The sequence below is a fragment of the Schistocerca cancellata genome, chromosome 3 (genome assembly GCF_023864275.1).
Source record: "Schistocerca cancellata isolate TAMUIC-IGC-003103 chromosome 3, iqSchCanc2.1, whole genome shotgun sequence".
NCBI classification, from domain to species: domain Eukaryota; kingdom Metazoa; phylum Arthropoda; class Insecta; order Orthoptera; family Acrididae; genus Schistocerca; species Schistocerca cancellata.
The window spans coordinates 422,610,077-422,632,150 of NC_064628.1; the positions used below are offsets into that span (position 1 = coordinate 422,610,077).

General features: G+C 39.8%; 1 protein-coding gene across 1 annotated transcript in view; it reads left to right on the top strand.

Annotated features, from left to right (window-relative positions):
- Positions 1-712: 712 nt before the first annotated feature.
- Positions 713-22,074, top strand: part of LOC126175172 (POU domain, class 3, transcription factor 2) — a 498,697-nt gene continuing 477,335 nt past the window's right edge. The window contains exon 1 of the mRNA XM_049921762.1: positions 713-790. The gene's annotated coding sequence lies outside the window, so the exon portion shown is untranslated. The remainder of the gene's footprint in view (positions 791-22,074) is intronic.

The following is a 22,074-nucleotide window of genomic DNA, read 5'->3' on the forward strand; positions in this document are numbered from 1 at the left end:
GTGTGTGTGTGTGTGTGTGTGTGTGTGTGTGTGTGTGTGTAAATTTTTATTTGCTTATTTATTATTTATTTATTTGTTTTAATGTTTAAAATATATTTTCATGTTAGAATATGAATTAATTTGAATATTTGTCTTCTGTTGTTACTATTTTGGTCAATGAGAGTATTTTCATTTTTGTTTATCATCTTCTGTATGAAACTTTCTTCCTGTGGAGCGATTTTTCATATTTTTGCTTCCTCTTTCCAACCTTATTGTTGAAACCCTATATTTTCGTCCAGGTTTTCAAAATTGTCAGTTTTTCCGTAGAACACAACTAAAAAAGAATTAGTGAAAGGTCACCACCTTCCCGTGCAGTTGTGTTTATTTTATCGTGTATTTATTAGTACTTTCTGCCAAATATTCTCCAACGGAGAATTTCTATTAAACAAGAAACCCAACATATTTTAAAACCTGGGCTTCCTTAAGAGCACATTCCCATGTACCGTAGTTCTACTTCTCAGTTCCCATGTACCGTAGTTCTACTTCTCAGTAGAAACCGTAGGAAATGTTTTGTTGATATGACGTTGATATGACGTGAGGGACGACAGCGTGTGACGTAGGCATGCTGGGTGTTTCAGACGAGTCGGGATGCGAGGCCGACATGGCTGAGGGCGGCGCCGGCCACGGGCCCGAGGAGGACAGCGGCGACGCCATGCTGGCCGCCGCCCCCGCACCCGCCCCCGCCGCCGCCCCCATCGCCCCTGTCCCCATCAAGCGCGATCCGGACGCGCCCGTCGTCGTCAAGACCGAGGTAAGCTGCACTACATTCTTTATAGACGCCCCGCAGACGAACGGGCAGTCAGGAGGAGAATAGCGATACTCACAAGAAGCTCAGAAACCAATTACAACACCGACATATTTCTCTGGCCTGACTCAGAGTATTACCCAAAAACGAAGAACAATACTGATGTGGATCCTAGGAAATTTTGCGAACTACATCATAAACAGAAATGGAGAGGACAGCATCTACGCTAGCCAACATAAGTTTGCAAACACCAAGTGATTATGACAGTGGAAAAGAAACACATTAGAAAATTGCATTCTTTTTGCTTTCCGAATGTTTATTACGTTCAGACAATACATAGGTAAATGTTACTGTTAAACTATTAAATGTTAGATTTCGCATAATAGCAACTTAATTATGATTATTGTTTTTCTTTAACAAGAAAGCAAATGCAGAAAACTGTTAAAAATTCACAAAGTTTTTACATTGGTTTACGCAAGAAACTATATAAAACTACTTTCGTCTATAGCAACTACTGATAAGGATAAAACATTTTCGTTTAGCGCGGGAAGAAAAGTTATGTTTTTTCAAATGCAAGGACTTTCAGTTCTGATAAATCTAAGGAAAACTGATGTATTTTACGCCGAGAAGTAAGAGCGAACTTCTGTGTTCGTGTAACAATTAACCAAAGTTACTGAAAATAAGAAAGAAAAGAAAATTTAAAAAATGATTAGCATCACTGCCTTCGGTACGGAATAATCGTTATTCCATTACCGGTAGCTTTTCCTAGGATAAGATATCTGGAACTCAGCGTACTGAGGCCAAATGAGGAGCTGTTTCAGTAAACAGGCAGAAGCAGCAGCATCAGAATTCATCTACAGGCAATAACGGCTGGATGGCTTGGCGAACATACTGATCACATGTCCCACGATCATACATCATTCCTCGTACTGCCTTGTAAGCAGCTGTCTGTCAGTTGAAATAGGCCTGAGGCCTAACCCATGAGTGTTGGTGGGAGTACGACAGTTCTGCAGTCTATCGCAAATACCGGTTCTCCATACTTTCTCAACAGCGTTTCGCGAAAAGAACGTATCCTTCCCTCCAGGGATACGCCTTTGAGTTTTCAAGCATTTTTGAAACACCCGCGTTTTGACTGTACCTACCAGTAGCACTATGCCTCTGATCTGTTTCGATATTTTCCTTTAACCCTACCCGTTGAGGATCCCAAAAACTCGAGCAATACTCATCAATGCGTTGCACAGGTGTTCTGTACACCATCTCCTTTGCAGTGAATCGATCATTCCCCTTCTCTACAATCGTTTTTGCTTATGTGCGCGTCCCATATGATGCATGTATATTCAATAGACGTGACTGTGTCAAGTCCCACACCAATAATACTGCCTTGTTTTACTATTCGTCTGCATTAACTTAGACTTTCCCATATCTGGAGCAAGCTGCCATTCATCTCACAAAATATAAATTCTGCCCTTGTCATCTTGTATCTATCTACAGCACTCAAGGGCGACGCTTTCCCGAACAATACAGCACCGTCAGCTAACAATCGCAGAATGCTTCAAACCTTTTAGGTAAGATGGTTTAAGTGTATACAGAACAAGAGCAATCCCACGATAACCTTGTCTCCGGCGAAACTCGCCATCCTGGACTCACACAGCACTTGGTGCTGACATTGGTGATGTCCTCTTTACTCTTCGTCCTCAAGCCTGCATTCGGTTTTCTCTGTTCTGTTTCCGGTTTGTTTTTCCCACAGTGTTAGTTGTTCGTTAATAGTGATACACAGCGGTTTGGATTAATTTACTGATGAAGAATTGAATTATATGCACTATGTGCATTAGTTCACTGAATGCGATGGAAGGGCGGCACAAAGACACTATGTTGAGCTGTTCCTGCAGCGACGCATCCAGTACTTTTCCATCTGAGGGTTGTTACAACACTCTGTGCTTCGTGGTGTTGAGTTTTGCGATTGCATATTGCAAGCTTTTTCACCGTGTGTCGGTATTTTCACAGAAACGGAGCCATATGAAGTAAAGAAAAAAGCGAATAAATCGTAATTAGATTACTAGTCTGCAACGAGATACTGGAGACGACCACGTGTCCCTTACAGTAAAAAACGCAGAAAATATCCTTGAACAGCCCCTGAAGTTTTTTCGGTGGAGTTCGTTTTTTACAAACACCAGACGTATATTTTGAGTACGAAGGACATTATGAGCAGTCGGTATATAAACGTGTCAGAAACAGTCTGAAAAGTTTGCGAGGGTGTTACCGGGTGGGCTGTGCTGAGAAATAAACGTTAAGAAACAAATTCCGATACGTAGTGCCGGCTCTGAGTTAATTAGCATTGAAGTGAGCCAAATAGTCCGTTGCGTGCGCAGATTCAAGAGGACAGCCAGATACTGTTAGTATCAGTTGTCCTCATACAGTAGAATACGATAGCGCACGATGCTCCTCAGCCTTTGGCTCGGGTCGATCCACGTCCTATGTCTAATTTTTGTACCGCTCTCTTATTCGGTTTTAGGAAACCAAATGAAGTACACACACTTGGCGCAACAACTTGATTGGTTAACGCCAATGCTAACTGACTCGGAATCGGTGCGAAATATCGATTTTTTTTTTCGTAACGGTTATTTCTGGGCACAATCTACCCTCCAACACCCTTGCAAGTTTTTCAGATTGTTTGTCACCATCCTGTATCTCAAGTAGCTCTCTTAACGGGGAAGATACAATCATCTCACAGTAAAGTTAAGGTACTTTCTAATTTGTTCCTCAAAAAAAGAAAAAAAGAAAGGAACAACAACAACGAGACAATTCCATGCATTCAGGCAACGAGACGGACAGACGCATGGATGAATAACCAGTTTGCAGAAGTCTTAATTAATGATTAAAATTTAACCTTGCAACAATGTTGAATTTCATCATGTGCTTTACAACTCAACAAGTAATAAACAGTTTGCTTTTGTTCAAACTGGATTTTATAGCTATAAAACATAGATGGGACATTTACCAAGATCATCAAGTCATTCCCTGTAGAAAATGTTTCATACTAAATTAAGTACCTTAACCACATTTTGCACCATTTTTACGTCCATTAAAAATTTATAATTTACAAAGTTTTCAATCTCCACCAGAAAATCTAGTGTATGTCGTAGACCATCGTAAGTGAAGGATGCACTGAAAATAATAAGCTGATTCATGCATTAGACAAAAAGTTACCTGGGAAATTATTTTGTAATAATGTGAACTGGGAAAAGCATCTTTATGTACCTTAGGATGACTCCTGCGAACCAGAACTGTTCAGGTGATTACTGTAATTCTTACTCTTCTCCCTTCCTTGCTCCACTTCGTAGTTCCACCCTCCTCGGTGCTTTTCTTGCGCCCTTGGTAGACCATTCTACTTTTTTGGGAAGTGTTTTTGGGAAGAGTTTATTAACTACATGTCATCATTCTTCAATCATTTTATCGTATTTTCCCCTAAATTATTTTAAGTTTCACAATAAATTTTAATCTGTCATCCATTCCATCATTAAAAGTAATTACAGCATCACAAGTTCCTATATAGACTATTCTTCTAAAAAAAAAAGAAAAAAACAGTATTTGGACATATCTTACAATTTTGGAATGCAGTTAGCATTTTGAGTCAATCCACCCAAACATATTTTATTTGCTTAAAAAACAAATCTGTATTACAAACCATATTTGCTGTAGATTCGGTACTGCTAAAACAGATTTTCAATTTTTTCATCTAAGAACATAGTGTGTTGCTGCGATTATTAGCATTCCCTGAAAATTACCATGTCTGTTTCCATGAAAGCACACTTTTTTTGTCTTATAAGATGCTTTGAGCTTTCCCCTTTCTGCAAGTTAAAGAATCACCTCAGAAATCGCACTAAAACAAGTACAGAAATTAGCTCGCACGTCCATTAACACAACGCAAATTCAAGCAAGAAACAGTTCTAAGGTGAACAGCTGAAGGACTGAACGATGCCTAACAAGTATTAGAAATTTACAGAGCCACTCTGTGACACAAAAATATGAGAGATGCACTTCAAAGTAAAACTGACAACAGAAAACTGTGTTTATTGTGAAGAATGAACAACCATAAAAAATCCTGCGTGTGAAGTTCTGCAACAGTAAAACGCTATACTCGTTTACAGGTAGGGTGCATCAATCAGCTACGCCTAAAGAATATGTAACTGCAGACAAAAAAACATCGTCCGAACAGACCCTGAAGGCCCAACGCCACCGACCGGCCGGCGTGTCACCCTCAGCCCTTAGTCAACACCGGATGCAGATACGCAGGGGCATGTGGTCAGCAAACAGCTCTCCCAGCCGTTGTCAGTTTTCGTGACCGGAATTATACACAAGCTGTGATTAAAAAATTACAGCGCAAGCTGTGATAATGACCAAAATTTGAGGAGTGATGTGTAATGAAATATGTAGTTCATAAATTATATGAGCTGCACAAAAGAAAAGTGCAAACCTGTTGTCAGAAGGCACATTTTCAAACTGAACAGCACTAGTAAAATTCCAACATTATTATGCCCGAGCTATCCACTAAAACAGTGCAATTAATCGACAAATTAAACAGAGTGTGGAAAAATATTATACAGCTGGGGGGCGTTACAAGATCGCAGTGCAATAAATCTAGAATAATTTTATTGAAACTGGCTCCGGCTCGGTAGTTTTGTCGGAAAAACTACCGAGACATCTTACAAATCGCATCTTTCATTCCTGACCAGTGAAGGCTCGGCGGACTGTTGTAGAACGTTATTCTTTCAACCAAATTCCAGCAAGCCGGTAATGTGGCAAATGGGTACCCAAGTGGGTATATTTTTGAAAGGGGCTTCCAGCTCTGGTTCACATGATGGAAACCTTGGTCAGAGCCGGACGGTTGGGACTATTTTAATTTATTTGTCGAACAATGTTATGCATTGCCCGTGACGAATGTTTGAAAAGCAAAAATACCTTCAGAATGTTACTTAAAAAAGTGGTTCGTACCGCCATAAATTGCTCCATATTTTATAGCATGTAATCTGTTCAAATTATTGTGGTTCCAAGATATATCAACACCATCACTGAATTAAATAAAATCCTCGGCCACTTCGATTGTTTTAATGCTGAAGTAATTTCATGCTTAAGGCCTGTTTCATGTTTAGGCGTTGATTAAATAAAACATCGCTTCGCTGACTTACAAGACTATGTAACCCTTTGTTTCCCGTCACGTAGAACACTAGAATCCATTTAAGAGTGGAAGTGAAGTTGCGCTACTAACTTTATGTTACAGATAAATTTGCAGACAACACTACAATTTTCCCTGAGGCTCGGTGCTGGTTGTTTAGGGGCTGTGCTTTTTAATTATGTTTTATAATCGTATTTAAAACAGAAATCTACGGCTAGAATCAACTGTAAATATATTTGAAGATGTCTAATTATTAGTTTCTTGTATTTTAAGTTCTACACACACATAATTACAGTAATTATGTAACTAATCTTCTTTCAGGGTTGATACACTACTCGTCCCAGTGTAATTGCTGCACGTATATTAAAAACAAAAATCATCATAAAATATTAAAACTTGTTTCTGTGATATATAAATAAAGTAAGCGTGGGACTTGCAGCGCTGTATGAGATACTTGGCCTCTTACAAACAAACAAAATTTTTTTCGCTAATTTATCCTTTTTTTTAAATATAATTAGTATAGAGAAACAGCATTTTCAAGAAGGCACTGTGTCACAGCACGTTTAAAAGTAATCCTTTAATACGACATCTGGAGGTTTGAATAAAACAAAATACAGAGACATTTCATGAACTCGTAGTGGAACTATGTCTGAAAAACTACACCCCTTCTCATAATTTTTCTTGATGCAATTTAAATTCCTTTAGAATCTAATGCATCTCTGTTAAGCACACCTCGCATGGCGTACTAGCTACCTGCTCTTCTTTTGTCTTTTCAGACGACATAGAGAGAAGCATAGGGTGCAATTTTTACTCATATCATAAAAATATCCATATGTAAATCAACAGTGTCTAGAGACAACTTTAATCGAGCAGTATAAAGCCTTCATCATGTAAATCTTACTATGTGATGGTGGAAACGGGCTCGCTTACCTACTTTTCAGCTCTGTTTATGTTCATGGAAAGGCGACTTCAGTGGAACACCAATTGCAAAATAAGACACGTTGCCTCCGGGCAGTATGGCGACCAAAGCAGACGTGCATCTCACTCAGTTTATTTTTCGATGTGGCAAACATAGCGCGTATATACTCATGCAGTATATTTATAGCGAAAATATAATGTTACTTGAGCTCCTGATAAAAGACGTCCTGGAACTCTGACGTGGTCTGAAAAAATATGACATCGCACTGTTTATCTATATCCGGCGAGCAGTTGTAAGTTTTTGAACCCGATAAATGTTCATGACACAAGCTTTAACAGCTGCAAAAAATTTTGTACATCTGTCCCCCTCTTTAAGTTGCTTCATCATCCTCAACGGACATCGGAGCACTGCGGATATATGAAACCATGTCCTCCCAGAAATAATGTGTGATCGGCGACCAAGAGTTTTCTGGACATCAGTTTTTCAATTTATGGCGTGGTAACAATAATCTCAGTCCGAATCACATACTTCATAGTTATGCATAGTTGATGCTGTACAGGTTTCTGCGCGTGTGTTTCCTCTTCGCATTTTCTTCGAGTTGTTGTGATTTGTTCTAAGTAATCAGAATATACCATGAGCTTTTATAAAGATTTGCGTTACAAATGCCTAGTTTTTGACAACTGCTGGTTAAAAGTAGATTTTTACCTTGATCTGATAATTTCGCGATGCTTTTACGACAGAAGCGGCGTCTGCACGAATTTTAATTGCTTAGGACGTTTAACTGTGCAAAATTTAAACGACGTTCCTGTTACATGATAATTGGAAAAACGTGTAAAAATTTATTCTGTATCAATTTCTCAGTGCTGTAATTATAATATTCTAGCACCCGCCTAGTATTGAGTCCATAAATGATTCTTCCTTGCAGTCATACTGACCTCTCTGCTTCGAATTTTTCTTTTCATTTATGCAATTTGTGTCGTTTCATTAAGTGCAGTTACTTATGCAGTTGGCATTAAAGGACCCGCTTCTCTCGAAATTTATGCTAGTAATTCATAAATTTCGCCGGCCGCGGTGGTCGAGCGGTTCTAGGCGCTTCAGTCCGCAACCGCGCGACTGCTACGGTCGCAGGTTCGAATCCTGCCTCGGGCATGGATGTGTGTGATGTCCTTAGGTTAGTTAGGTTTAAGTAGTTCTAAGTTCTAGGGGACTGATGACCTCAGAAGTTAAGTCCCATAGTGCTCAGAGCCATTTGCACCATTTTCATAAATTTCTCGTGACACTGTTGAGGAATTACCCTGCACACATTAGCCAAAAACCTTCCAGTTGGAAGAGACGCACGTCTCAGTAAAATTTAATTTGGTTAATAGAAAATCTTTATTTCATATAGGTTCTTGTTATTTAGGAGAAAAAAAGCTTTATTTCGTATAGGTTCTTACTTCGTAGGAGAATGACTTTATTGCGAATAAACCTACATTATTAAATTTTTGAGATGATGAAAGACAATAAACAGGACACCTTTTGGTATAGAATTTTTCTATGAAAAGTTGGTCCATTGTGATTGTTATTAGCGATGTTTGGAAGCTGCGCAAAACTGACAGGTTGCTCTACAGCTACAAAGGATCTCAAGATGTTCGAAATTTGAACATAACCAGTAATCGCTATAAAGAGACTGCAATAAAAAAATTAGAATAATAGTCAATTATTGCGGGTATATCTCAACTTGGCATCATGTCAAACCTTCACATATTATCAAAAACTCAACGATATGTGATTTGAACTAATTTTTCTAATAGAGGCACAAATGTTGATGTCTTATAGATTCTACGTATATTTAGTTTTCTTTGAAATACATATTTCTCAATAATCGCACTTGTTAGAGTATATTAGTGATTTTTGAGCAAGCGCTTGCAAATCTTCCAGTTAAATGTTCAGACAAATTTGAGTTTTGATGTTAAGTTTTCTTTGCCTATTGACTGAAAGTATTCAGTTTTCTTCCACTGAGCTGAAATATCATAAATTAGATAGCAAAATTTATAAACAAGACTGTAATCCGAGCAGAGTAGTCTACGTATACCATATGTCCTATTTATCTTATTTTGCAGCGTTCGTAATACTGTAACAAAACAAATCACACAACAAAAATAACAATTCTGTAATAAGAGAAGTCAACTACAGAAATAATAAAGAAATAAAACATGTTTCAGAGCCTAAAGAACCGCCGCTATGGAGGGCTTCCTGGTAATGTTTTGAAGTATACGAGATTATGACAGATTGTAAACAGAATATGCAGCAACCTGCTACTGATACAATAGAGCATTTCCTTTCGAAAGCGACTGCCCTGTAGATTTATCACAATGCATTGGCTCTGAGCACTATGGGACTTAACTGCTAAAGTCATCAGTCCCCTAGAACTTAGAACTACTTAAACCTAACTAACCTAAGGACATCACAAACATCCATGCCCGAGGCAGGATTCGAACCTGCGACCGTAGCGGTCACGCGGTTCCAGACTGTAGCGCCTTTAACCGCTTGGGCACTATCCCAATGCATTCACGGGTGTGTTACATGTCATGTCTTTTTCTCATAACTTGTTTATTAAATGATTTAACAAACTTATTTACGTAAAGAAAATATTTGTTATGCATCCCCGACGATCAAACGCAAAGGTTGCGAGGAAAAACAGGTGAGTAACCGTTTTCCTTGGAATGACGCTGTACGAACTTTCCACTTCTTTAAGACGCAAACTTTCTGCAAGGAAAACGTAAGTCTTGTGCTATGAAGGCTGACGTCTTAAGATTCGTAAATATTCTCTGTGAAAACAGATAGTGACCCATACAAAGGAAGTTAATTTTACCATACTGCCATAGTCTTTTGGTCTTTGTGTTGCCATGTTCCATGCTTCAATGCTACAATACTCTATTAAGTATTCTGTATTGCGAATAAAATTTCGAACATAAATATCAACCGTCAGAACACAAAGGTTTACATTTACATCGTAAATGACATCTAGAATCAAATGCGTCGGTTCTTAATAGCAAAAACAGGCATACTTGATATTTGTCGATTACAGCACCATCTATTGAGAATGGGAAACAATGGTTTGAGTAGACCGTACGAACGTTTTCGTGTAGCATCCGAATATGCAGTGAAAATGGGTGGTTACCTTTCGAAATACGAAGTTAACCCCATCCACGCAGAAGGGGTGGTTGGGAGGTGACCAGCTGTTGCACAGACAGCTGTCCCCTTTACTAATATTAACTTTTCATTTAGAACTTTTTTTCTTACGATGCGTCGTTTTCGAGATATTTAGCTGTCTCAAATTGGAAAAATAAACATCCTGTAGATTCTGAAAGCCACTTACAGTAAATGGCAGAGGGTATATCGTAACTTATTATCGGTTTCCTGCCGTGTGCGTTAGCGTATTTAGCGTGGGAAAAATGAGTATGCCCTCTAATCTCTCCCATGAGGTGATAGTCGCAACGTAATGCCCGTACATTCTTCTTAGAATACAGCCTCTCTGAATTTACACATCAACGTTTCGCTAGGACTACGTCGTCTCTCTTGTGCGGATTTCCATTTAAGCATAAAGAGCATTTCCGTGACGCTGCCGTATGAGGTATACCGGCCTCTTAACATCTAAGCATCGAATCTCTGAATTCGTTCTATGTCTGTTGACGTGCCTCCTTAGTAACGACTCCAAACGCTGGAATAATACTTTAGAATTAGTCGTACTAACGTCTTCTATGCGATTTCCTATACAGATGCACAGCATTTCCCCAGAACCTTTCAACAAATCTAAATCTTCCATTCGCTTTCCGTAATACTGATCATCCAGTTTCATACTGCTTCTTAGTATTACCTCTAAATACTTACACGATGGGACGTACTCGAGATGTACACCACTAATCTTGTAATCGGATATTACTTGTCAAATCAGTTTATGGCATGCAGCCGAATAAATTCTCTTCCTTCTCCTAACATTTCGGCAATCTTTAGCGTAGCCGACAGACTGACGTTACACTCACTCTTTTGACTTCGGAAGGCTACCAGCACTCGCTTCTTCCTTTTAAACCTGCGAATGTGCCAATGCGCATGCGGCTGTATATGTACAAACGCCAGAGACGTCGATCGGCGACAAAAGTTGTTAAGTATAAACTGTCTGTAGCTACGTGGTCACTCCATGCTTACGTGTCTGTTGTGGCGCTACGAATAAACATTAACGTCGACAGAAGGAAAGAGGAAGAAGACATTGTTTGATATTTTAAATCCATGAAATTTCCGCCCTATATGGGAAGCCTGCAGTCAAAACTATAAAAATGCCTGACCAAGCACAAAATAAAAGTGGCTTTTCGCACTTCACCCAAACCTTTGGGTTCCGCCAAGGATACCTTGACTGGGGTTTATAATTTCCACTATGAATGTGGCATTCCGTATACCAGACAGACGGCTCGTACAGACTGAAGGAAACACGTAACACCGTAAGAGCACCTTGTTTTCTGCAGCCCAAAAACTCGGCTATGGTAGAGCACTGCATCGACAATGGTCACAGTATGCAATAAGAAAACGCAATTCTAGCGTCGACTTCATCTTTGTGGAACTCGTGCTGAAAGAAGCGACTGAATTTCATTTGGCGAAGAATTTAATTAATAGCGGTTTCTGCTTGGACAAACCATGGAATCCAACGCTTTCTTTAATAAACTTACAAGGACGTCGCCACAGCGCACCTCGTAATGGTACGTCGATGTCCCAGTCCGGATCGACCGCATAGTCACAGATTCAATTTATGCGTTCTTATTTGCCGCCGATCAATTTATAGCCACATGCACAGGGTCACGTTCCGCGGGTGAAAAGGGTGGAGAGAATGCTGTAGTGTTCGTCTGTCGTCTCACTTGAAGCACTTGAAGATGCTAGAAAGGTATACGACCGAAATATTAGGAGAAAGAAATAGATTTTATGCGGCTGCACGCCCGGATCAGTCATTGTGCTGCGAGAACATGAGAGTACAGAGACACTAATGGGTTCTTTCTTTTACAGACATTACCGTACATTTATCCACATTTTAAGAGAACTGCCGTTCGTTACATCATTTGAAAATTTTGTACATCTACGGTTTGTTTCTTACAATCGTCCAACTAAGACTCTTTCGTGTAGCACCGTCAGCGAAGAGCCTTATACAACTGCTGATCGTGTATGTGTATTGACAACAGTAGAGATCCTATTACACTATCGTCGAATGTACCTAGAGGTGCACTGTAGCAAAACTATGGTTCAGTAGTTTTGGTACACTACAAAAATGACGTAGTAAATGGCAGGATTACCAGTGGTATTGGTAGCACTGGTAGGAAAAGAAACTGGGAGCCGATGGCTTCTTCCCCTCCCCCCCCTCTCTCTCTCTCTCTCTTTCTTCTTAAAACATAATTTGAACTGCACATCATTCAGTATTAGATCATTTTGTGTATTATATCCTTATAGAATATAAATTGCATTAGTAATAAAAATTTGTCGATAGCATAACTTCTGCGCTTTTATTTACCCAAAATAATTACTTTTGATGCAAGTGCAGTTTACATGCACGAACATAAAAATAATATACGTAATAACTATTTTCACAAGCTGCGTCATCGTCGCAAAAAAACAGTGACCCGTACATGTAATCAGTTTCCTTTAATTTACGTCAATGGTCAAAGACTGTTTGATAACACATTACCGGTTTCGGTCTTTAATGACCATCATCAGATCTGTTTCGTAAAAACAAAGTCCTAATGTACTGCCACTATGGCTGCAGTACATTAGGACTTTGTTTTTACGAAACAGATCTGATGATGGTGATTAAAGACCGAAACCGGTAATCTTTTATCAAACAGTCTGCGACCATTGACGTAAATTAAAGGAAACTGAGTAATAACTATTGTTGTTATTTTGCACTAAATAAAATGTTTTTCATCATGATCAAATGCAAGTGCGAAATGAAGCGATGTTTGATATATTTTTGTTTCGCGTTTTTTTTTTTATTTTACCTTTTTGTTGAGGAAATTGCGTTTTCTAGCGCTATACGACAAAACCCTATTGTTTTCTTTACTTTTATTGCGTTATCCCCCAGTTTCACGTAGTAAATTAACAATATTCGAATAAAACCTGAGTTAAACATAGATAAGATCAGTTTTGCTTTAAACACTGTTTACTTTTAAATAACGGTCTGGAAGATATCGATGCGGAACATCAATGTTCCGTAGGTTATGCAGCCCATTATATATCCTCACTCATTTTCTAGATGGTTTACTGCTTCAGATTTGTAGAGGAATCTAGCAAGACACTGATTGCGTACGTAAAGAGAGCGATGGTTATGAGCTAACGCCAGTAGGTATGCAACACATACAGGTAATACGGGTACGAGCTTAACTCATCAAAGCTACTAGGAAAACTACCGTAGTCTGTTCTTACTTGTCTACAGTAAGCCTTCGGTAATTTTACAACTCTAGACGTACCTGTAGTTACTTTAGTTTCTGTAGATCGTTCGTTGTCCAACCGTCCAGAATAACGTTCTGGGTTCTATTTGTCAAATATCATCGAGCAAGTCACCTATTTGCTAAGATTCTCTGTAAAATCTAGCTCAATTACGGGCAGCCGGTGCTTTACGGTGAGTTACTCACGCCATAAGTTCCGCACATACTGACAGAAGCCCCCCGGACAGAATCAGTGAGAGTGCTTTGTGTGGTGCGTGATTTGCGTAACAGCTCACGCGGCTCGCAGGGGAGGACCGGCTGCTGGCTGCCGGCTGCTCGGGTGGCGTCGGCACTTGCGAGCCACTCTGTAACACTTGTTGCTCCGGCATTCTTTACGGCCGTTATAAGCTGCTGCAGCACCTGTAATTGGATTCCGTCTCAGGAGGGCAGATAGATTATTGTCGGGCCCGAGGGTGGAGCCGTCTTCGCGGCTCGGCGGGCGCCACGCTACCGTGAGGCCGACACTGGGCTTACTTAGCGAAACAGACTCGCGGCGCTGCTTAAGAAGCTCACCGTTTATCCTCCCACTGGAATCGCTACGAAGGAAAAAGAGCCGAAGCAGATAATAAAAATAGACGAACGCCAAACACCTTTGCTACTATGGCCTAAGAAGAATAATGCAATGGATCATTTACTGCTGCGAAGTGCGAAAATGGTACTGCAACCCAGTAGCATAATTACCATAATTCGAGCCAAGGGCAAATTTACTCTTCTCCCGCTCCGACCCCTTCCCTCCTTTGCGCACTGCTGCTCCACCTCAAACCTTCGCTCATCTATTTGAGAATACTTGAATTTCCAGGAGGGAACTTGTTGTGGGGAGATGCTCAAAAACACAAGAGATTGCAAGTAGTACGTTTTCACTGCTATCACTATGTACACCATGATTGTAGACTGGTAAAGCAAAAGTAAAAAGCTTGTCCTGTATCTCGTCCTGGATCGATTCCAACCAAATCTGGATAGCGCTCTATTCTTTTCATAATATTGTCCTTATTCCATCCTACGTTTTCCATTTCTTGTACTATCGTTGCTTTGGCTTACTTGCTACAAAGCGAACGGCTGCATCAAGTAGCTGAAAACCAGAGACCAACATCCCGTACCTGGGAGAGGTAGGTCTTATGGAACTCTTCTTCAACAAAATCCAACCCGATTCTCGTCATGCTCGCCTTTCGTACATTTCCGCCTGCTTCCCATTTCGGTGCTTTCCAATCTGTCCTTCTTCTCATTCTTCGTCTTCAACTTCTTCTTTCTCCCTCTCCTACTTGGCCCCATCCTTCCTTTTGCTTTTGCCCTTCTTTAATTACTTTTCACCCGTTGGTGGCTATGGCATGCAGCCGCGACTCAAATAACCTTTTTACAACAAAGTTGTGGCCCCTTCCCAATATCATTGAAGTGATTTAAAACCAAAACAAAAGAAAATACAAAACAGATTTGTATTACATGTCCATGATGTGAGGCAGCAACAGTTATAATCATGGATAAAGTGTCAACATTTTCGGCAGACAGCGAATCGCATTTCTTCTACAGTGGAAATGGAAATGATCGTATGGCATTGTTGGCCGGGAGGCCCCATGCGGGGCAGTTCGGCCGCCGTATTCCAAGTCCTTTTTAGTTGACGCCACTCGGCGACTTGCGGGTCAATGATGATGAAAATGATGATGAAGTACACACAACACCCAGTCCCCTGCCAGGAATCGAACCCGGGCTCCCTGCGTGGTAGGCGGAAACGCTACCGCTACGCTTCAGAGGCGGACTCTTCTACAATTATTGAGTATCAAGATATCAAGGCCGTCTGTTGTGCAAACAAATGCTTTTTTTTTTACATAAACCCATACACGTTTCAGCACCTTTTTTACCATAGCCGGTGGGTATTCATAATTCACATGTTACATTTAAACACGTTTTAAGTGATAATTATTCTATCGAAATTAGGCCTAAAACAGTATTTATCTGTTGTCGTTGGACCTACCTTAATTTTTCTGCATTATTGGGCTATGTGGGGACCCTCCAGTACTATAGAAAAATTAAGGCAATAACAACAACGGACAGAAACTGTTCGGGCCTGATTTCGTTAAAATAATTATAACTTAAAACGTGTTCACAGTTTACGGATCTGAATAAAGAAGACCCACTGATACTGGTACAACGGTACTGAAATATTTTTGAGTTTATATAAAAAAAAGTTTTATGCGTAACAGGCGAACCAGATATCCGTAACTTTGTCTGAAAAAACGGTTACTGCAAGAACTGCAAAACCAAACGACGCGTAACGGCTCAATCGATATTGCCGTTACCCGCAAATGGCCAAGTCCCGGGTGTGAATCCTGAGCCTCCACACAGTTTTCATCAGTCAGTGCGTCTTTTTACCGCGAAAATGTTCCTTCTGCTTTTTGCTTCAGGATCCTCACTGACTGTGTTCTATCAATATTTTTCGTTTTCGGGCAATGGAGCACAACTACCATATTTGCCTCTCGCACTTAACGTTAACTTTCGCCGAGAACACATTGAAAAAGTAATCAAGAAGAACAAGTTGCGCAAAAAGGATTTCGGTTCTGCCTTATCTCTCGGAAATGCTGATAGCTTGTTGCAGCGGTGAAGCACTCTTCTGTTTACATGCATAAACTCCATACTGTGGTCTTAATCTGTCCAGTGAAAGCCAGGAAGATTATTTTTCCTGTACTCTTCTCAGAACCCGCTCTGCCCCATGTGCAGTTTCCTCTCGTTCACTGCAGTGTTACTCATCAGCCCCATGGAAGTTTATCCGAGTCAGCCGACAGGATGTCTGCACTCAATATTTTACGTTAAAGTGCAGCTCTAAGAGTGGCGATCTAACATACTTTTAGTTTATATAAGAAAGAGGAAAAGCTATAGTACTGTGCTCTCTTCTCCTTAAATGATAGCTGTATTTCCTTCATCCTTCTTCTGACTGAAGTTCACCAAGATTTATTCCTCCTTTAACAATACTTCCGTCTCACAGTAGCACTCGTTTCCAAAGTCTTCAACTATTTGTTGTATATATCCTAATCTCTGTCTTCCTTTACAGCTTTTCCCTCTACGGCTCTCTTTAGTGCAATGGAAGTTATTCCCTAACGTCTTAACTAAGTCCTGTCCGATCTACGTCTTACATATTACTTTATGTCATCTTCTTCTTTTATTCCTTCTCTTCAGGTAGTAGGCAAAAATTTTAGTAGCAGGTGATTATTCTTCGTCAAAGGTTTCAAGCCCCTTAAGCTTCCCGAGTTTCACTTCCATGTAGTTCTGTACTTCGTACGTATTAATTCTTGATTACAAATTGTTGTTTAACATTTAAACCTTTAGGGAAACACTTCTCGCTGATGCTAATAGAGTACTTACGGCTTCATTGTTTTGATGGCATTTATCACACGGTCGCTTAAAAATAATAATTCGTACTCTACTATTGCTTCATCATTATGAATGGAAACTGTATTTGGAACCTTTCTCCGATTGTGACCTTACATCGGTTCACCAAGTTTAAACGATTCCTGGCGAGACACACCACAAAACTCAGACCTAGTAACCTTGCTCCTCGTTCAAAAATAACGAAAAGCCTTCCTTTGTCTCATCCATATTTACGTTTATAAAACTAATGCTCTCATTCCTGATATGATCGTATATTTTACATTTTTTTATTATGCTATCTAATCAAAACGACTACGAAGAATCAGAACTTCGAAAGTCATTCAACTTATATTGCACAAGGTGTCAAATTTCAGCATTCAACCTGCACGCAAAATATACTTTTCAGGATATGCGATATTCAACAATGGCTTTCTTTGATAAAAATAAATAATTTTGCACCAGAACTTGGTTAATTATTTCGCTCATCACTTTCCAGTTTAGTTTCTAGTTTGCTATGAAAAAAATCCTTCAGGAATTACAGGTTCGCACGAATTAGATAGCACTTTCTGTAAAACGAAAAAAAGTTCCACCATGCGCCAACTAGGTACTTTTATTTTACGGATCGGTTTCGAAACATTGTAACTCCATTTTCAATGAAAAAACTTTATTTGAACTGAGCAAGTAGTATGCATTCCCCATATCAGAGCACTGTCTCATCGACAATCCTCGAAGGCTTTAAGATCTCAAATGAAACGGTTTCCATTGAAAAAGGAACTGTAATGTTTCAAAATCAGTTTAAAAATAGTAGCTTCGTGTAAGAATTGCTTTCCCCTGTACATTGAAGATTAATCGATATTCTGAGCAAATAACGTAGATGCCAAAGTTATTTATCTATGACATTTGATGTGAACTTACTGAGTTTTGCACCAAAATGCCACGAAATTTTGATGAACTTCGTAGTTAAATACAGACGTCAGAGTGAATGATACTGGTGCGTCATTTCTTGAAGAGAGATTATTAGACTCGGAGTACAGACTCATTTTAACACAGATGATGCAGTAAACAATTTGGTGGAGGAAATCGTTCAGGCATCCGGCTGGATTGACTTCCGGAATCAACGTAGGTGGTATCCAGACGAGGATCTGAAACAATGTCTTGTGAGGGTCCAACTACCAACTCCCATCCACTACGAAATCGAGGCCTTGCAGTTCACAATTCGCGTTTCAAGTCAACTAATAATAATCAGTTATCGTTCTTCGACGCTCGATAAGCAAGCAGATGGCGACGAGCAAGTGCGGGAAACATGCCATGGAATGTGAAGAAAATAGCGACAAACAAATCATTTATTTTACAGCATCACACACAGAGCAAAATCTATATTGAGTTGAGCGAGAAAACTGAGCAGTATAAGATCATGTATGACAGTCACTGTTCTGTCTGAGTGTTAATATTATTATTATTATTATCGATGGTAGTAAAACTTGAGTGGTACCAGTATGAGGCAATTTTGTCGGTAGATTAAGTGGTAAAAGAAGGCTTGTTACCGTCGGCATAATGCAGAAATTAACAGAAAGGCGATTTCGGCCCCGAGAAGTGATTAACTCTAAGGAAAAGGTTTATAGTTTCATACTATCATAGTGAAATTTGGACATTGCATAAGTTGCGTCACTTGATTGCTGCGCTGCGCATACTACGATAATATCTATACATAAACGGCACTGTACGTCTGGACTGCATGTAAAATTGTGAAGCATGACTAATTTCCTCTGTCTTTACTGACACCGCTGATATGGCTGCACTTGGCATGGAGAGGTGCAGTCGTATGCTATACAATTTTAAATGCAAAAACCCATTTACGAGCAGTAAACTGAACTGTCTTTCGCAAAAGTAAAAAAATAAATGTAGATTCTATGAGAACCATATACAGCACGAAAAGTAATCATTAATTTGCAAATGCCCCCTGTACCATTTTCAGAAATGTACAAGCTATCATAGTGTTTATATTCGAAGTGTTTATGTACGTCAGACCTCGTCGTAATGGCAATTATAAGTCGTTCCCTATCGAGTCTGCAGTATATATCTTAGTACAAGCACTGTTGCTATGCACAGTTATCCATACCTTTTTACTTTCAGTGTTAATGTTATTTGGAGATGCAAAAAAGGTTAAATGTGACGTAATAAGAATGGAAAGACAAAATTTCTTTAATTTATGCAAAATAGGGGGTATAATATTGAGCGTTATTTACGTACTACGCGGTCATTAATAATCCAGTAGCTGTCTACATCTACATCTACATTTATACTCCGCAAGCCACCCAACGGTGTGTGGCGGAGGGCCCTTTACGTGCCAGTGTCATTACCTCCCTTTTCTGTTCCAGTCGCGTATGGTTCGCGGGAAGAACGACTGCCGGAAAGCCTCCGTGCGCGCTCGAATCTCTCTAATTTTACGTTCGTGATCCCCTCGAGAGGTATAAGTAGGGGGAAGCAATATATTCGATACCTCATCCAGAAACGCACCCTCTCGAAACCTGGACAGCAAACTACACCGCGATGCAGAGCGCCTCTCTTGCAGAGTCTGCCACTTGAGTTTGTTAAACATCTCCCTAACGCTATCACGGTTACCAAATAACCCTGTGACGAAACGCGCCGCTATTCTCTGGATCTTCTCTATCTCCTCCGTCAACCTGATCTGGTACGGATCCCACACTGATGAGCAATACTCAAGTATAGGTCGAACGAGTGTTTTGTAAGCCACCTCCTTTGTTGATGGACTACATTTTCTAAGTACTCTCCCAATGAATCTCAACCTGGTACCCGCCTTACCAACAATTAATTTTATATGATAATTCCACTTCAAATCGTTCCGCACGCACACTCCCAGATATTTTACAGAAGTAAAACCTTCGAGCCTCGCAAATCGTTTGTTGTGTTTCCGACACTGACAATATCTAAAATACTCGGTACTACTAGAGTCAATATCTAACGTACCCAGTGCTACTAGAGTCTCGATAAGATCGTGTGCTTTGCCGCTGCTCTAATTTCTACATACTTCTTACACCTGCTCGGTGGTAGTAGAAGAAGCGTGTAAGCAACATACACATACACATGAACAATTATATCCATTTAGTGTCTTAATGTAATTCGATGAATTGTCACCCAGTTAGATAATATACTTCACTCGAAGTTTCATTCACTCCGGAAGCCTCCTTCAAATTTTCCGTAGGGCCTATGGAATGTTGTGCATGAAACACTTGCATTTCTCTTCCTCTTGCCCCTTTTTTCACATAAAACGTTCATTTCACCATTACAATCCTCGTAAGAAGTTTAAGCGCGACCTCGTAAGTGCTACAGACTGAAACTTTGATTACAGAAATCACTGACATGAGTATTCTCGTACCTACTTTTAATTAAGCAGTGTAATCCTAAACACAGAACTACCGGGGACACGAATCTGAAAATATCTTAGCGTTAAAGGAATTTCATGTTGAACGACATAAGAGTAAATAAATTACTATATTTTCCGTTTGGTCAAATTTACATTACAGTAATTGGAAAATTCTACAAAAATTTGCGCTTGCAGGTGCATACTATGTATTGAAGGCTATATACAGTGTATTATTGTTTTTTGAGAAGAATAGTCTTATTGTTTATCCAAATTGAAAAGCCAGTCTGTGAACATGCTGGTCGACATCCACGCTTTTTGTTCGCTAGATATTCGACTGGTGTTGTCTTACATTTTTATCACATCACGGTTTTAAACTTTTCTCGGTGGCCATAAGGGTTGTATTTCAGATCCATCCGAATTGCGTCCCACGAATACTGTAATTTTTCCTTAGAATACTTGACCCCCGAAAACTGTTATCCTTTAAACGACAAAGGTATTGTAAAACAAGCAGTATCAAATAAGCCGTCTTTGTTGACGTTGGCATTTTTCGCGTCATATCGAATATATTCAGCACGCAGGCAAAATAGACTGCAACTAATCTGTAGTCGTAGTCGGTAAAACTTTTTTAGCTTCATCGCAAAAATTTTAACACTGTGCCGTTCTCTTTCTCGATCCAGCCAACCTATTTTAATAGAAAATTGAGTATCCATTAGTTTTGCAAGTTCATCGGCTCTTTCCAGCAATAAAGGCCATGATAAGGAGTCGCTCTGATACCTAGTTTGTTTGAACAAACAGGTAACACAGTTTGTACATCTTCGTGTTTGGACCTTCTCATACGTTCCCTGCCTTCACACACTGGCTTAGTTTCGAGCATACTGCCCTCACACACTGGCGTAATTTGATCTCTCATATTTAATTATCGTCCTCAGTGGAGAGTTGGCGTTACCAAATTATTTTACAGGTTTCGGTTTTCGACCTCCGTTCTTCAACTGCATTAAGCTACTCCCATTCCCATTTTAGAAAGACCTGTTTACTTTAGTACCCATTTCTCTGGTACTGCATTTAAAAATATAGAATACAGTAAATATATTTACAACCAAAATAATAGCACTAAAACATTTTGACGCAGCATTCACTGATTTCGACACGCAATTTATCGGCTACGTCGCACCCACAGACAAATTCAAGAATTGATTCTTTTGACTGTGGCGATACCGGAAGACTAGCTGTGAAGTAGCAGCATTGGGGAACACATTTTACGTCAGTCTAAGAAAGAAAAAAAAGAAAAGCCACTTCGCGGCTGCTAAAAGGAAGTGTATCTGTTCCTCCGAGAAGCGTAATCTTTTCAGTTGAAACAACGTTTTTCCGTGTTAAAGAAAAAAATGTGTGAAATTAACACAGTATTTTGTCGAATTCAGGGTGTCAATGAAGACCCAGTTTTATTTTAAAAAATTACAACCAGGAAATAATAAGATATAGAACATCGTGGCTAGCTGTCAAACGGTTAGCAGCTCTCAGAGATTTTTGTGTTTCTTTTAGTATGCCGAAATTTTAGTGTGCCCTGCTCGTCGCTCATAGAACATCAAGGCGATATACGAGCTGTCCATGTGTAGGTCAGTATTGCAGAATCAGCAGTTGTGGTTACTTCACTGAGTCGTACACGAAGGGTAACAATGTCGTCGACTGGTGTTACAGTACGTACACGCGATCCTTGAGGTGTCCCTTGGAAAAGAATCTCCAGTGTGGGGGTGACCATCACGGTGGAAGATGACGGACGGCTGTAGCTACTCCATCTGTGGTTGCAGAACATTTCCCGTTATGGTTTTCTCTGCGAAGAAAAATCAGCCTATCATCCCCGTTTTGGTTTTCTCTGCGAAGAAAAAGAGTCTATCACCCTATCATGCATTACTTCACACCAAATCCGAATGTTGCGACTATTAATACGTTCAGAAA